Source organism: Notothenia coriiceps, unplaced genomic scaffold (assembly GCF_000735185.1).
Source record: "Notothenia coriiceps isolate Sejong01 unplaced genomic scaffold, NC01 NC01_scaffold00026422, whole genome shotgun sequence".
Taxonomy (NCBI): domain Eukaryota; kingdom Metazoa; phylum Chordata; class Actinopteri; order Perciformes; family Nototheniidae; genus Notothenia; species Notothenia coriiceps.
In genome coordinates this window covers 1,271,360-1,284,542 of record NW_011359123.1, presented here as the reverse complement: position 1 = coordinate 1,284,542, position 13,183 = coordinate 1,271,360, and the positions used below count along the sequence as shown (strand labels likewise).

The 13,183-nt window shown below is 38.9% G+C and overlaps 1 protein-coding gene across 1 annotated transcript in view; it reads left to right on the top strand.

Annotated features, from left to right (window-relative positions):
- Positions 1 to 13,183, top strand: part of LOC104956998 (serine/arginine repetitive matrix protein 4-like) — a 33,362-nt gene that overhangs the window by 19,997 nt on the left and 182 nt on the right. The gene's annotated exons all lie outside the window — the stretch shown is intronic.

Sequence of the window (13,183 nt, the reverse complement as noted above, 5' to 3'; positions counted from 1 at the left end):
CCATCAACTAATCTTTGATTAAGTCATCATCTAAATATACAAATTGTTTGGCTTATAAATTGTCAAAGTAATTAGTTACATGTGTAAATTGCATTTTTCTTGAAGTTGTACTGTATGGTGTATACTACAGTATGTCCCCACATCAGTCTAAACCCGCCAATGCGCCAAGGTCCAGGTGAACTGCAGGCAGTTATTTAAATTATCTTAAATAGGCATGAGAAATTATAAAAACAATGGTATTATTAATAACACAATATTCAAGTGAGTGGAAGGTCAGTGTCAGCTGATTGGGATGGATTTATCCTCGGGATTTAATGCGACATTGACCCTATGTTGCATAGAAACGAAACTTGACTACCATGCCACCTCTGAGTAAAGTATATGTTGGAGGCTGCTCTGCCTATCATGAAATGCTAATGGTGTTTCTGTCTCAAAATCAGATCAAGTCGAGCTAACAGCCAGCAGTGCCCACACTGATTAGCATGGAGGGGGGAGAGGTGGGCGGAGGAAAGGGAAGACAGCGGGGGTCTTGATTGCTCTCTATAGTCATCACATTCTGCATACCCTGCTCCATTTTTAAGATGATTATTTTAGATGTGAATGCCAGGTTGCATAGCTAATGTAATGTCATCTTAAGAGCCAACAGTAATATGTCACACTTGTAACTGAAGCCTTCAACTTCTCCTAGGCACATATACATGCATAGTCATGTATCGGTGGGCTGCGTGGTACTACTACGTGGTATTACTTATTCTAATTAATGGGCTGTCAGCAGTGTAAATATATGTAAATGTAGGAAAAGGATGACATGGTCACAGTGACATTTTTTTTTGAACTACGGTTTTGCCTTCTCCATCATGTTTTATTGGAATTAGCAAAGATATGAGAGGGTGGAAAAAAGTGCAACCAAATCGCTGAGCAGTATATTTTAGGCAACAACAACACCGAAACCAGAAATAAACGTATACTTACTTGTTAATACATACCCTGCCTTGGCATCTATTTGACTCTCAATGAGACCATAATGTGCTAAATGTACATCATGCTGTATTAAGACTTTTAAACCATAAAGTCATTTGGAAAATGTTTGCTTAGGGGATAAACTTCAAGAGAAGTAGGGTCTTGTTCTTGTAGACTACTAAACAATCTGACTTATTTTTGCAACCATGGTGGAGTACCCACCTAGAGGTCATTTGAAATAATGCAGGTTTGTTGTTTGAGTTGACTTCACTTTTCTCTCCCTGACGTTACGGCTTGGTTGTGAAGAAGAAATGGACATAGTGGTTGTGTTAGGAAGTATATAGATGATGCTTATAGAGCACTGTGAAATTACTGCAACAGACAACTTTTTGAAGTGTTTCTTGAAGGACAGTGGAGAGAGATATGACTGAAGATGTAGGACACATAAAGACTGTCAAGGGCTGTCAAGTTAACGCGTTAATAAAAAAAGTGTTAACGCCACTAATTATTTTAACGTGTGATTAACGCATGTGTATTTGTCTTCGGCCCGCCCCGTAGTTTCAGAGCACAAAGGCTTGACTTTGTTGTTGTTCTTGTTGTTGTTGTTAGTTGGATGGTGGGCGATTCTAGCGAGAGATATGGATTAGGGCTGATTATCTGTTCTAAAAGTACCTTAGACTAGAGGAATACTTTTCAAGTTTGTAATACTCTTATCAACATATGAGTGGACAAATATGCTTTATGCAAACGTTTTGTTGTAAAATGACATTTGCATAAAGCATATTTGTCCACTCATATGTTGATAAGAGTATTAAAAACTTGAAAAGTATTACCTATTTACACACAGTAGGTACATTTAGAACAGATAAAAAATGTGCGATTAATCGCGATTAACTATGGACATCATGAGATTAATCGCGATTACATATTTTAATCGACTGACAGCCCTAATAAAGAGACAATATTGAGGGACAGAGAATGCAGTCAGGTGAATAAAGAGAAGAGATGGAGAAAGAGATAACACTGAGGATATGACACCCGTTGCCCGTAACAGCCCAAAGGGTGAAGTAACAGACGTGGGAGGAGGTCCTGACTCTGATATACCACAGACAGCCAATGTCATGGGACTATGGAGCTCTAGTAGCAAAACCAAGACTTAGCTTCTTGGATGAGACTCAGATAGACAGAGACAGAAAGTTAAAGCAGCACAGAAACAAAGACGAACAAGCCTGAGGTCTGATACAAACATACGAACACAGTGGGGAGATTCTTAGCTGGAGATTGCATATTACATCAACCACCAAGGTACATTATTAGCATCAAAATAGTGGTAGATCTGCTGGATTGGATGGATGCTGCGGCTCCATCTGCCAGTGCGGCACACCTGGTAGGTGGCAGGGATGAGAGCACGAATGATCATGGGGATAGTTTACCTGTTCACATTGGCAAGCCAAAATCTGCATGAAAAGACAATGTGTGTAAACTGTAAAAAGCCCAGAAAAGGGAACAGGTTTTAATTGCTATTAATTTTATGATGTGCAGCTTCAATGAAAGTGCTGTATAATATTATTTAACTTTGGATTTGTGGTTAAAAAGTGTATATTCTATTTCTCTACCCTAGAAAGGCAGCTCAATTTGAGGTATCATTTAGAATAAATTGAATTCCATGAATCCAATCATCAACCTGACTTTTAGCCATTTTCTGGCCCAGACGTTATTTATTATAAACATGCCTATTTGAAATTCACACATATGTGTGGACATGACATGAAAGTGAAGTGTGAAAGCACATTGTTATCCAGGAATCCAGATGTTACTTGTGACATTATGTCAAGCCTTACCCCCCTCCCTGACATATTGTACATTGCTCTTAGGGCACATCAATCAGCAAGAAGGGTGGAAAGAAATCTCCGTCATTCTTAATTCTAGTCATTTTTTATCTTTTGACATTGATTATTTAATGGGAGAACAGATACTGTGAAACATGCTCAAAGGCGGGCCTTGGGGAAAAATTCACATGGCTATTTTGCTTAGAAGAGGGCGTCAATGCTGAGATAAAAAAAAAAAGACAGAGAGATGGGAAAATAAGGTAACATGTTTTTCCATCCTGAAGCTGTTCTCTAATTACCAGCATATATCTGGATGTTGTCAGGAGTTCCCTCACTCTCTCCCACAACGAGATGTCGATTGGCCCATTGAGTTTCATTCTGCCTGTCATGGCCGACTGCAAACTTGATATGTTTACTGACACAAATTAGTGTGAAACTCCAGAAGCTCATTAAGGCAGGGGGGAAGATTTCAATAGCAAAGTATAGGGTCCTAATGTGTTCCCCCCTCGAGGTCAGAACATCCAGAGAGGTGTGTGGAGAAACACCTAATTTAATGTCAGGAATTGTTCCCATGGAGCAACAACAAGAAAATGGTGGATAATTGGAGGCAGAAGTAGGAAAATGCGTTCCTTAATGCACAGAAAGTGGTTGCTTGTCTGTCAAAGCAGATTCTAAATTAGCTGCAGTGTCATGGGGAAATGTGATATAGGGTTATCCTTGCAGTTGCTGATAAATATCACTTGTTTAATTGGCTGATTAAGTTCAGCCAGTTGGCAGTTTTATTTTCTGTTTGTTCTCTCTATTAATTGGGAGAGGTGTGCTGCAAAAGTTGGAAATGTTTGTTTTGTCTCACCCAACAAATTAAGGGAAATCTTCCTTCTAGAAGCCCAACAACTCGAGAAATTGAGCAAGACATATTTTCCATTCCTGCACCCATCTGTCAGCTGCTCTTTGAGCAAGCAAATTAGACTTAATTGGAAAAAATAACCATTTCACAGCATTGTTAGCCCATTTCAAACTGATCCAACTTTCTTTTGATAACCTCAACTCTTTCTTTTCTCCTTCTTTGGTAAACTCTGCAGAAAAACCTTCTGCCAGTCTTCCATCGGCTTTTTCCTCAGCAGCTTCCTCCTGGCGCAATGTCAAAGTCGTGCCAATTAAACATGGGGTGGTGCGCGCAATGATTATTGCTCGCTGCACTCCACATACATTAGCTACATTAGCATCTGCAGAAGGCTCTTCAGTAATCTCCTTCATACAGGAAGAAGTGCAATGAGGAAGTGCACCCCACAAGCTGCTAATTAAACCCAACCAGGCCCGCTTCCCTCCCTACGCCTCCACACAAAGAACCCTCTAATAACTTCTAACTCGATTTGGAAGCAAGTAATTGATGCACATGTAAGGTTTATGATGTGTGAAACAGGAGAAGCACTACCAGTTTGGATGAACAATCTGGACCAAGAGGACAATCTGACGCTGGAGTTATTCCTCTTCTAAATGCTTCGGAAATTTCTTCATTGGTTTAGACCACAAAGGGCATAACGTCAATGATGATGATGATGATCCACAGTGGAATAAACTTCGCCTCACATTTAGTTTCTCAGGCCAAAGCGTCTTGTAGTAGAAATGAAATGTAAAGCAGCAGCTACAGGAAATGGTGCCATCTTTGTCAGAGCCCCGGGTTCAGCATGCAATTCACAGGGAAGTGCTGCTGCCCTTACTCTGACATGAGCTCACTCGGGCAAGAAAAACTACCATGCAGACAGCCGTGACACATACTGTACATGTGACAATATTTGACATGTCACCATCCAATAAGACAGTTTTCTACTCAAATCACACACGTTGTGGAGGAGCAGCTTATCGTATAGAGACATTATCAAAATGTGGACATTCCTCAACGTTCCCACCTACACGGTCTCCCCTCCTCACAGGATGAGGCGACTCTTATAATGAACTCTAACCCTAACAGCTCTTGTTAATCAGAGCACTATGACTATGATTTGATTTTAGCTCAACAGAGAGTAGGCAAATAGAAAGAGCTGCCAATACGAATGGCAGGGTTACTCAAGTCAAATGACGCCTTTAGGCTGTGACTTACTGGCAAAAAAATGAATTCAAAAATGCTAATCCGCTCTATGATGATACACTTATAATGTACATAACTCTGTTGAGGAACATCTATTTCCTCTATCATAATTGAAATACAATCTTCCGACTTAAGTGGTAAATATTTGGGAAAAGATGGGGTTTTCGACTTTTTTGACAGTTATATGTATTGTAACATTTACTTTATTCAATTTCATATCGGCTTTTACTTTATTTATTTTTCTTAAACAATAGACCTGTTCTTTACTGCACAATATCTTAATTCACTAGCTGAGTCGCTGATTATATGTAAAGAGACCTCTAGGCTTTCTATTTAAACAAAAACAAGGTCCTAAGGAGGTTTATTTTATGCTAAGATCCCCTGGTATGTTTTACACTCTGCTTGTAATGCTTTTGTTCTTTTTAATTCCATTGTTTAAATAGTCCCTTAATTGCACCTTTATTTGCATTGGTTGGTTTTATATATTTATATATTTTGTAGATCACAACAGATGCTCAGCTCTTTAACTTAAAACAAGAGAGGCACAAACTGAGGCTCAGTCTTTTTAACACGATTCAGTTCAATATATCTTTAAACGTTCAAGCAGTGATTTTTACTTTTTTAATTTTTTGATCACACTTTACCTGTATACATCCTACTCAGTCTCAATGGTAACCAATTCTACCTGACAATAACTGCTAAGAGAAGTCAATAAGCCCCTTGACTAGATATTAGAGCTAAGTCAACTTGACCCCGTCAATTCAGTCTCATGTAATAGTGTAATAGGAAATTAGCATTGCGAATACATCCCAGTGTTGGAAGAGGTCATGGAGTATCTCCTGCATTATTATGCGTTGACATTTGATTGCTGTCTCACAGTTACACAGTTTTCCTGCTGGTTAGAAGCATCGGGTCGTCATGATTGTCTCAAGCTCAAATGATCGCTTAAGGCAAATAAACTCACTGCTGCTAAGCCACGCTCACTCTGGCATTTTAATATTGCCTGCACATTTTTCTGTTGAGATTGTGGACGTGTTCGGAGTTTACTAATCACCCTGAGTGACCTTTGCTTGGAGTTACAGTTCTTAGGTAAACACTTCCCTGGCCGGAGGCAGAGGTCTGAGCCAATCGACTAATTTGTTCTGTGTGGAAGTGATTGCTGCTGAGTGGAGACTGCTTTAATTTGATTGATGTGTGGTTCACCAAGCGGTGGATTTGGTTGTAATTACTCTTTGTGCTCACCGTGATAAGGAAATTAATCAAGCCATTATGTTGCTCCCATTTTATCATCAGGACACAATAATTGAATAAACCAACCTCACTTGTCGTCAAAGTCACTCGCGCACATGCCTGCTGCTAGGGTAAAGGGCCCACTGTTGCTGATTGGCTGATAGTGAGGCGATGTTCAGCCTATTTAATATTCAAAGACTATGTAGCAATACTGTTTGAAATAATCAGGAACAGTTGTTCTCCAAGCGTAATCACAAAGCCACATTACCATCAAAACGTCCAATGTACAATTAAGTAATCTACTTTATTAAGAAGTATTCAAATGATTGGTTAAGGTAACAATACTACCTTGTAAAAATAAGAATCCCACATTTTAAAATATTGCTCAATTAAAAACAAAATGTAGCTTTATTATCAGGAGAACATTTTCATTTTCCTTGACATAAAATATAATGTAGTTTGGCTTGGAAAACTATGGGACATTTAAATGTACTTGTGGGAATGTACTTAGTTACTTCCCATCATTGCTCTTCCCTGCAATGTGTAAAGCTCATCAATATAAATTGTTAAGGGAATTAATTTACAGAGAATCAATTTATAGATAAATCATGAACCTTGAAATTAAAATAGAGAAAATAAAAGTTCCATCGTTACACCATTTCAGACTAATGTACTGTCAAAGCTTAATGCTGGTTGGATGTTACATTTGGAGCGAACTAGCGAAGACGCAATATTGCCTGGAGCCACTGTTGCCTCCTAACGGGGGCTGAACAGCCATTCAATCTTTGATGTTCGTTTCTATCATGCTGCCTTCCCATCATGTAAGGGAGAAGAGGTGGCCAATTTCGGGCTGATCAGAGATGCCCAAAATAATTTGTATGCATCCTTGCAATGTATTTTAATAAGAGGAATGAGACAAAGAAATCTTTAAACCATCCACACACATTTGGGAGAAAAACCTCCAATGCTGGGGAGGGAATTCATGGGGTGATTTTCTCACCTATAAAAAAAGAAACAACACTCACAAGAAGCAGACTTGTTCCAGGGGACATGACAACCCGCAGAACACATTTACAATGGCAGCTACAAAACTGGATTAGTTTCATGGCAACATAAGTGTTCAGTAGTCAGATACCTTTGATCACACTTTCCCTAAGAGTAAAGCTTTGATTTAATTTGTATTTAGAAAAGATGGCAGCTTCAGTAAAGTGATTACATAATTTGTGTATGTGCCTAATTGATTTGGACTGCTTGATTTCAAGTTTTTGTCATGTAAAAATCTCTTTACATCAAGAACACTTCCACAAAAGTATCCTCTTTGCATTGAAAAGTGCCTTGAGAGTCGGCCTTGTGAGGAAAGTGTTTGATCTTCTTTGTCTTCTTCTTTCTTTCTTCCATTGGGTGGTGATTAACTTGTTCTTGACTTGAGTCTGACATTTGGATAGATACTCTCAGTGTAAATTAAAGAAAAATGCCTTGGGACCCCCCTGTTTGGGTTTTAATTGTGGCAGTAGATCACCTCTTTCCCTGGTACTTATCTCAACTATCATCACTCCTTTAATAATGATAATCAATTGTTCCTGGTGGCTCTGAAAGGGATAATGAAAAGTTCATTAGCCTTCCTGAACCTCACAAGTGGCGGGAGAGCTCATAAATCATCTGTGAAAATAGGGAGAAAAATAATCTACTTTACTGTCACTTGCAGACATTTCTCTTGAGAGGACGAACGTCATGCCAGACTCTCCTCAGTCTCCATTATCAGCTCTGAAAGCCTTGACATGTTTACAAGCTTGTAACTTAGAACAGAGCTTTTAAAGTGCTAATGTGCGCAATTTGGCAACTGAGGGCCACTCCACTGTAAAGAGGAACGACACTGAGGAAAAAAAATGTCCAATTATATGTGGAAGCAAAGTTTCTCCGTCAAGAGTTCTTCAGTTAATTTCAGTCATTGTTGAATTAACCAAAACATGATTTTCGTTTTCTTCTTAATTAAGGTTGAAATCATGTGCTTTTTCAATGTGGAATAAAAAAGTAATTTTGGACTGAAGTTTTCCTTTTCTTTTGATCCTTCTCAAAGTTGACGTATCATCCATTGATCGCCTGATGTTGTTTTCCTGTTGTTGCTTTTGGGTTAGATGTATTGATCCTTCTGTGTATGTCCCCTGTCTTGTTTGCCACAGTTTGTTATTCCCCTTCTCTATTAGGTTTAGGTCTTCTCAGCAATCTGCAGGAAGATGTAGGGATGGCATGGCAACTAAAATGACCCTCAGTTTAGGATTTTAAAATAAAGTCACCAAAAACAAAAGTCACTTAACATTTCACAACAAACATCAAAATGTTTTTCTCAACCCATTAGAAAAGTTTCTAGAAGAAAAAATCGAGTTAAATAAGCATTGTTAAATGTCATTAGAAATGAGCAATTATCATTGTAACGTTTCATACTTTGGGGTTTAGATAATTAAAGTGATAAGAAATAAATACTTCTTACATTTAGCAAGAAAGTATTCTTTTCAATTTTTCATTTACATTTACATTAAATGTGGAAGTGGATCCGAATCACAGGGCGGATATGCCCTTTATTTTTCCCTCATTGAAATGGCCTTGGTGTAAGTCTCTGCAAGTGCCCTTCTAGCAAAAGTGAAAGACTCTCTGACCCTGAAAAATCCCTCAGTAAAGAAAAATCAATGTGTGGTTTCACTTTTAATAAGTTATGTCCACACTACAGGCCATACATTCACTGTAATGTAATGTCCCAATTAAATATAGCTTAATTTTAAAGAAATAGTGCAGGATAAGAAAATCAACACCACTCTCATGGCTGTATGGTTCATATGAAGCAACTGCCAGCATCAGGAAGTTAACTTACTAAGGTTACTTACTAACTATTCATGCTCTCCAATGGTATCAACATTGGAATACCAGCATTTCTAGAGCTTACTAATTATCATTTTATACAGAAATTTGTTAAAAAATTGCAGTGTTATTAATGGCTATGTACTAGACTATTTCTTTGCTGGGCACAGAGATTAAGTTGAGTTGAAATTGTGTGGATAATCCAGCATGCACTGGTGCAGAGATGTCTAATCAAACCAAAATAATTGTGCCAAATAGACCCTAGAAGCAAAGTATGTGATAGTACACTGATTTACGCTGAGACGGCAGAACACAACAAAGTGGATTTGTCTTGTTGCGCTTTCAGGGACAGATCGAATCACAGAAAATGTACAAATGCCCCTCTAGTGCCTCTTAAATCTATCTGGTAAGATCTTGTTCTGTCACAGTGGGGTGTTTATAGACATAAGGGTTAGAAGGAAAAGGTTGCATTTGAGTGCTGTGTGTGTTGTTGTGTGGATAGATCCTCCAGCTCTGCACACACTCAAACGTACCCAGAAGGCCTCCTGAAGCAAACTGTCAGGTGTTTTTTCTTCCCACGCTTGGAGTAAACACTTGATTTGAAAAAGCCGAGTGCAGATGAAAACATGTTTTGCAGAATGTAATTGAAGGCAGCTGATATTGCAATCTGTGTTAATCGCATGGTGTGATTTTGACACGGTTTTAATGCAAACACCGTAGCTGTGCAGCACTGTTTTGCTGGTTTGTTTAATGGCTGCCTGCATGCTTCTTTGCTTCGTGCACACCTGTACAATGTCAGCCGGTGTTGTGAGTTTGAGCCCTCCCACATAAAGCCATGCAGTGTTGTGTAAAGCAGCTGGCAGATTACAGAGCAGCTCCTGGCAGATATTGTAGCAGTTTATCTGAATTTAACATCGTAAATGGGCTGTGGACAATGAAACTGTACACAAACTGTGATGATCCTCCCCTGGACCTGGCAGTCGATGATGGTCTATGAATATATCAGCGCAGAGAAGTTCTCTTTTATCATCCCTTTTTTCTTTACCAACAGACCCTTTGGTAATGTTTCACATTTGTAATCCTGCACTGTTACCTGAAAACGACATCCACACGCAATGAAATGCCTCAACTAACGATGTGTTATCTATGAAATACAAAATGTTGCTCCATTTATAATTTTGGTCATTAAAATGTTTTCAGCCTCTCAAATATGGATAATTCCTGTGTAACTCAAAAAGTGCTTACTTTGTCAGACCAACAGTAATCCAAAGATAATTTGCTTACTAAACGAATGGATAAATTCAAATGATGAAATGGAGCTAAAACATTTAGTAAATTAATAGATTCAACTAATTTGCACTAACACATATGTGGCACTAAAAGAATAGTGCTCTGGATGAAATTCACTTCAGGAATCACTGCTACAATCTATCCCACATTTAGAGGAGGATCTAATAATCACATCCTCACTCTCTTTTACAAGAGTGTTCTCTTCCTGTTTGCAGTGTGCACCATCTGTCAGTATGTGTTATCCATCCACGTGCCAGCGTACAGCAGCCCTGTATGACAGGGCCGAGAAGCCCCATGTTGAGAGGAGACAAAGACTTAAATGAGAGCTAGTCACCGCATGGTCACCCCTCTTAGCCTCCGGTGACAGAATTACTCATCGCCAAGGCAGTAGTGCTGAGGCAAACATGTACAGTATGACACATGATGAGAGGAAAAGGTCACAAAGTCAAAAAGTGAGATGCTTCCAGAATCGGCTGTGTGCATTCAATGGTTTCAATGAGTGGCATTCCCATCATGCCTTATTTCAACAGGGAGTGTAATGGAGCTGATCCCATTCTATGACTTTATTTCACCTGTGTTATGGTAAACAAATCCAGTCAGTATTTTGGAGGATTAACGTCCACATAATTCTTCGTCATCAACTGTGACTTAATCGGCTCAGTATTTGCTTTCATTTCAAGCTTTTTGCAAGTCTGGTGCTTTGAATTGTCCCTTTTTAAATAAATTCAACCGCTGCCTGGTTATGAAGGACTTTTTCAAAAAGGATTTTCTATGCTTGTGTGTGTTTGTTTGAACGCCTGTGTGTTAGTGTGTGTGACAGATACAAACAGTCCGAGATAAATCCTGGTGCTTATAGCTTGGAATGTTTGGGCCATAAATTGAGGGATATATATATATAATATATATAATCATCAAGGGAATGTGCATCCTTGATGGCCAAATCGATTTCATTTAGAACTCATCAAAAGCAGCTCTTACAGTGGCAGCAAATAACAAAGATGCACAGAAGGGAGGGCGGTTCAAGGAGCCTTGGCCACTTTACACTTCTGCTTTACTTAGGGACTTTGAACGGAGCATTTGACAGCACAAATGTTTCATCCTTTTTGTGTCAAGTATAATTATTTATATTCAGATCTTCGCAGGAAGTATTAACAATGTCTTAGACATCAATATATTTGCCTAAATCCAGCGAAACACCTCCTTACATGAGGTCTGCTTAATACCTGTGAATTGACAGTGATTCTGCAGAATTCTTGTGCTATGTTGGATTTTTTAGAATGCATCAGATGAGTAAAAAAATGCAGGAGTTTGGTGTTTTATTGGTCTGAATGACTCACCTATAGAGCCAGGATTTCCTAGGAAAAAAAAAATGTCCTTGGTTTAACATGGTCTTTATATTCTACTTTGCTTTATTATTGCCGGATCGCAGTGAAGTAACGATCAAGTTACGCGGTTGTTGGTTTTGGTTATGCATTCAATATGCACCCCCACATATAAGAAACATATTTACATCTAAATGCAAATACAAGAGCAGTAGGGTAGCAGGAGAACATTAAATAGCTGAAATCAGGCAGTAGTGCTGATGGGCCTATTATTGGGGTATGCACAAAATCACTATATGAACCTCCTACTGTTAGCTGGGATTAGTCTAGAAAATAATTTCCCATTTTAGATGGTCACTGTTACAAAATAACTAATCAAATACCAATAAATGACTGCCTCGAGACATGGCAGACATGTATGATGCCGACCAATCAACCACAACTATCGTGAAGTACACAGGTGATCGGAAAAGATAATTTAACCATATTCGCTGTTTGACCTGACGCTTCCAACTAAAATGCAGCCTTAAGGAGCAGTATAGAAAATCGAACAGACCAATCGGCTGTCTTAAATTATCAACCACTGTAAAAATAATTATAAATCAATCCTCAATTTGTCATCTCTAACAGCAATAATTCCATGCAACGATACATTGAATAATACTATCAAACTTGTATTTTCGTCTCTAACAAACATTGGAGAACATTTGCAATGATCAACAGGACCTTTGAAGGGTCCTTTCCCATCAGCCTCCTTCATCAGAGTAATCATCTTTATCTCCTTCATCACCTTCCAAACCCTTGGTCATGTTGGGGCACCCAGTCTGCCATTTTACATTATTAGTTCCGTGCCGGGGGCAATCCCCATACTATGCAGAGAATCAGAGGGAAGTGAAGGTGAGGAAGATGGAAAGGGACGGCTCCTGCCTGCTCGTCTCTGGGGGAAGAGGAGGAGTAATCTCCGTCTCTGATTATCTTCTCATTACAATCAGACGGGAGCCACTCGAAGAAGAGGAGAATGTGTAATTACGCTCAAATCTCCCATGACTGAAACAGAGGATAATAGGCAGGGCTAGAACTGTGTGCTCACATATAATCATTCAGTTTATTTAGTCATTTGTTCTGCAGCCAAACTTGACTATGGATGAACATTTTGAACACCTGACTTAAAGCAGCATTGTTCGGAAGCCAGAAATGATTTACCTTGTTTTAAAAATTGCTTAAACCTTTTCTTTTTTATGCCTGCTTTAAAATAGACTGCTAACTACAATTGTATAGCTCTGGTTTATCAGAAACACATTTGAAAGAGAACTTTAACCATACCAATAACCATGCATCTCATGTCGCTACATCTGCCCAGCACATGAGAAAACACCCTTTACCAAAATGCAGGTTAACTGAAGCATGTTAATAACATTTCAATTGACACCTCGATTTGAATGGGAAATGGCTGCCCTCCAATTTCCCCAGAGAATGGCTGGCAGGGAGAAATGGAGGGGAATAAAATGCTTATCCAATAGACCAGAGGGAATAAGGCTAACCAAGCATGCCAAAATCATCCTCACTTTTGTATGATAGAGGCTTTAAGAAAAGTTCTCATGCAAAGGCAG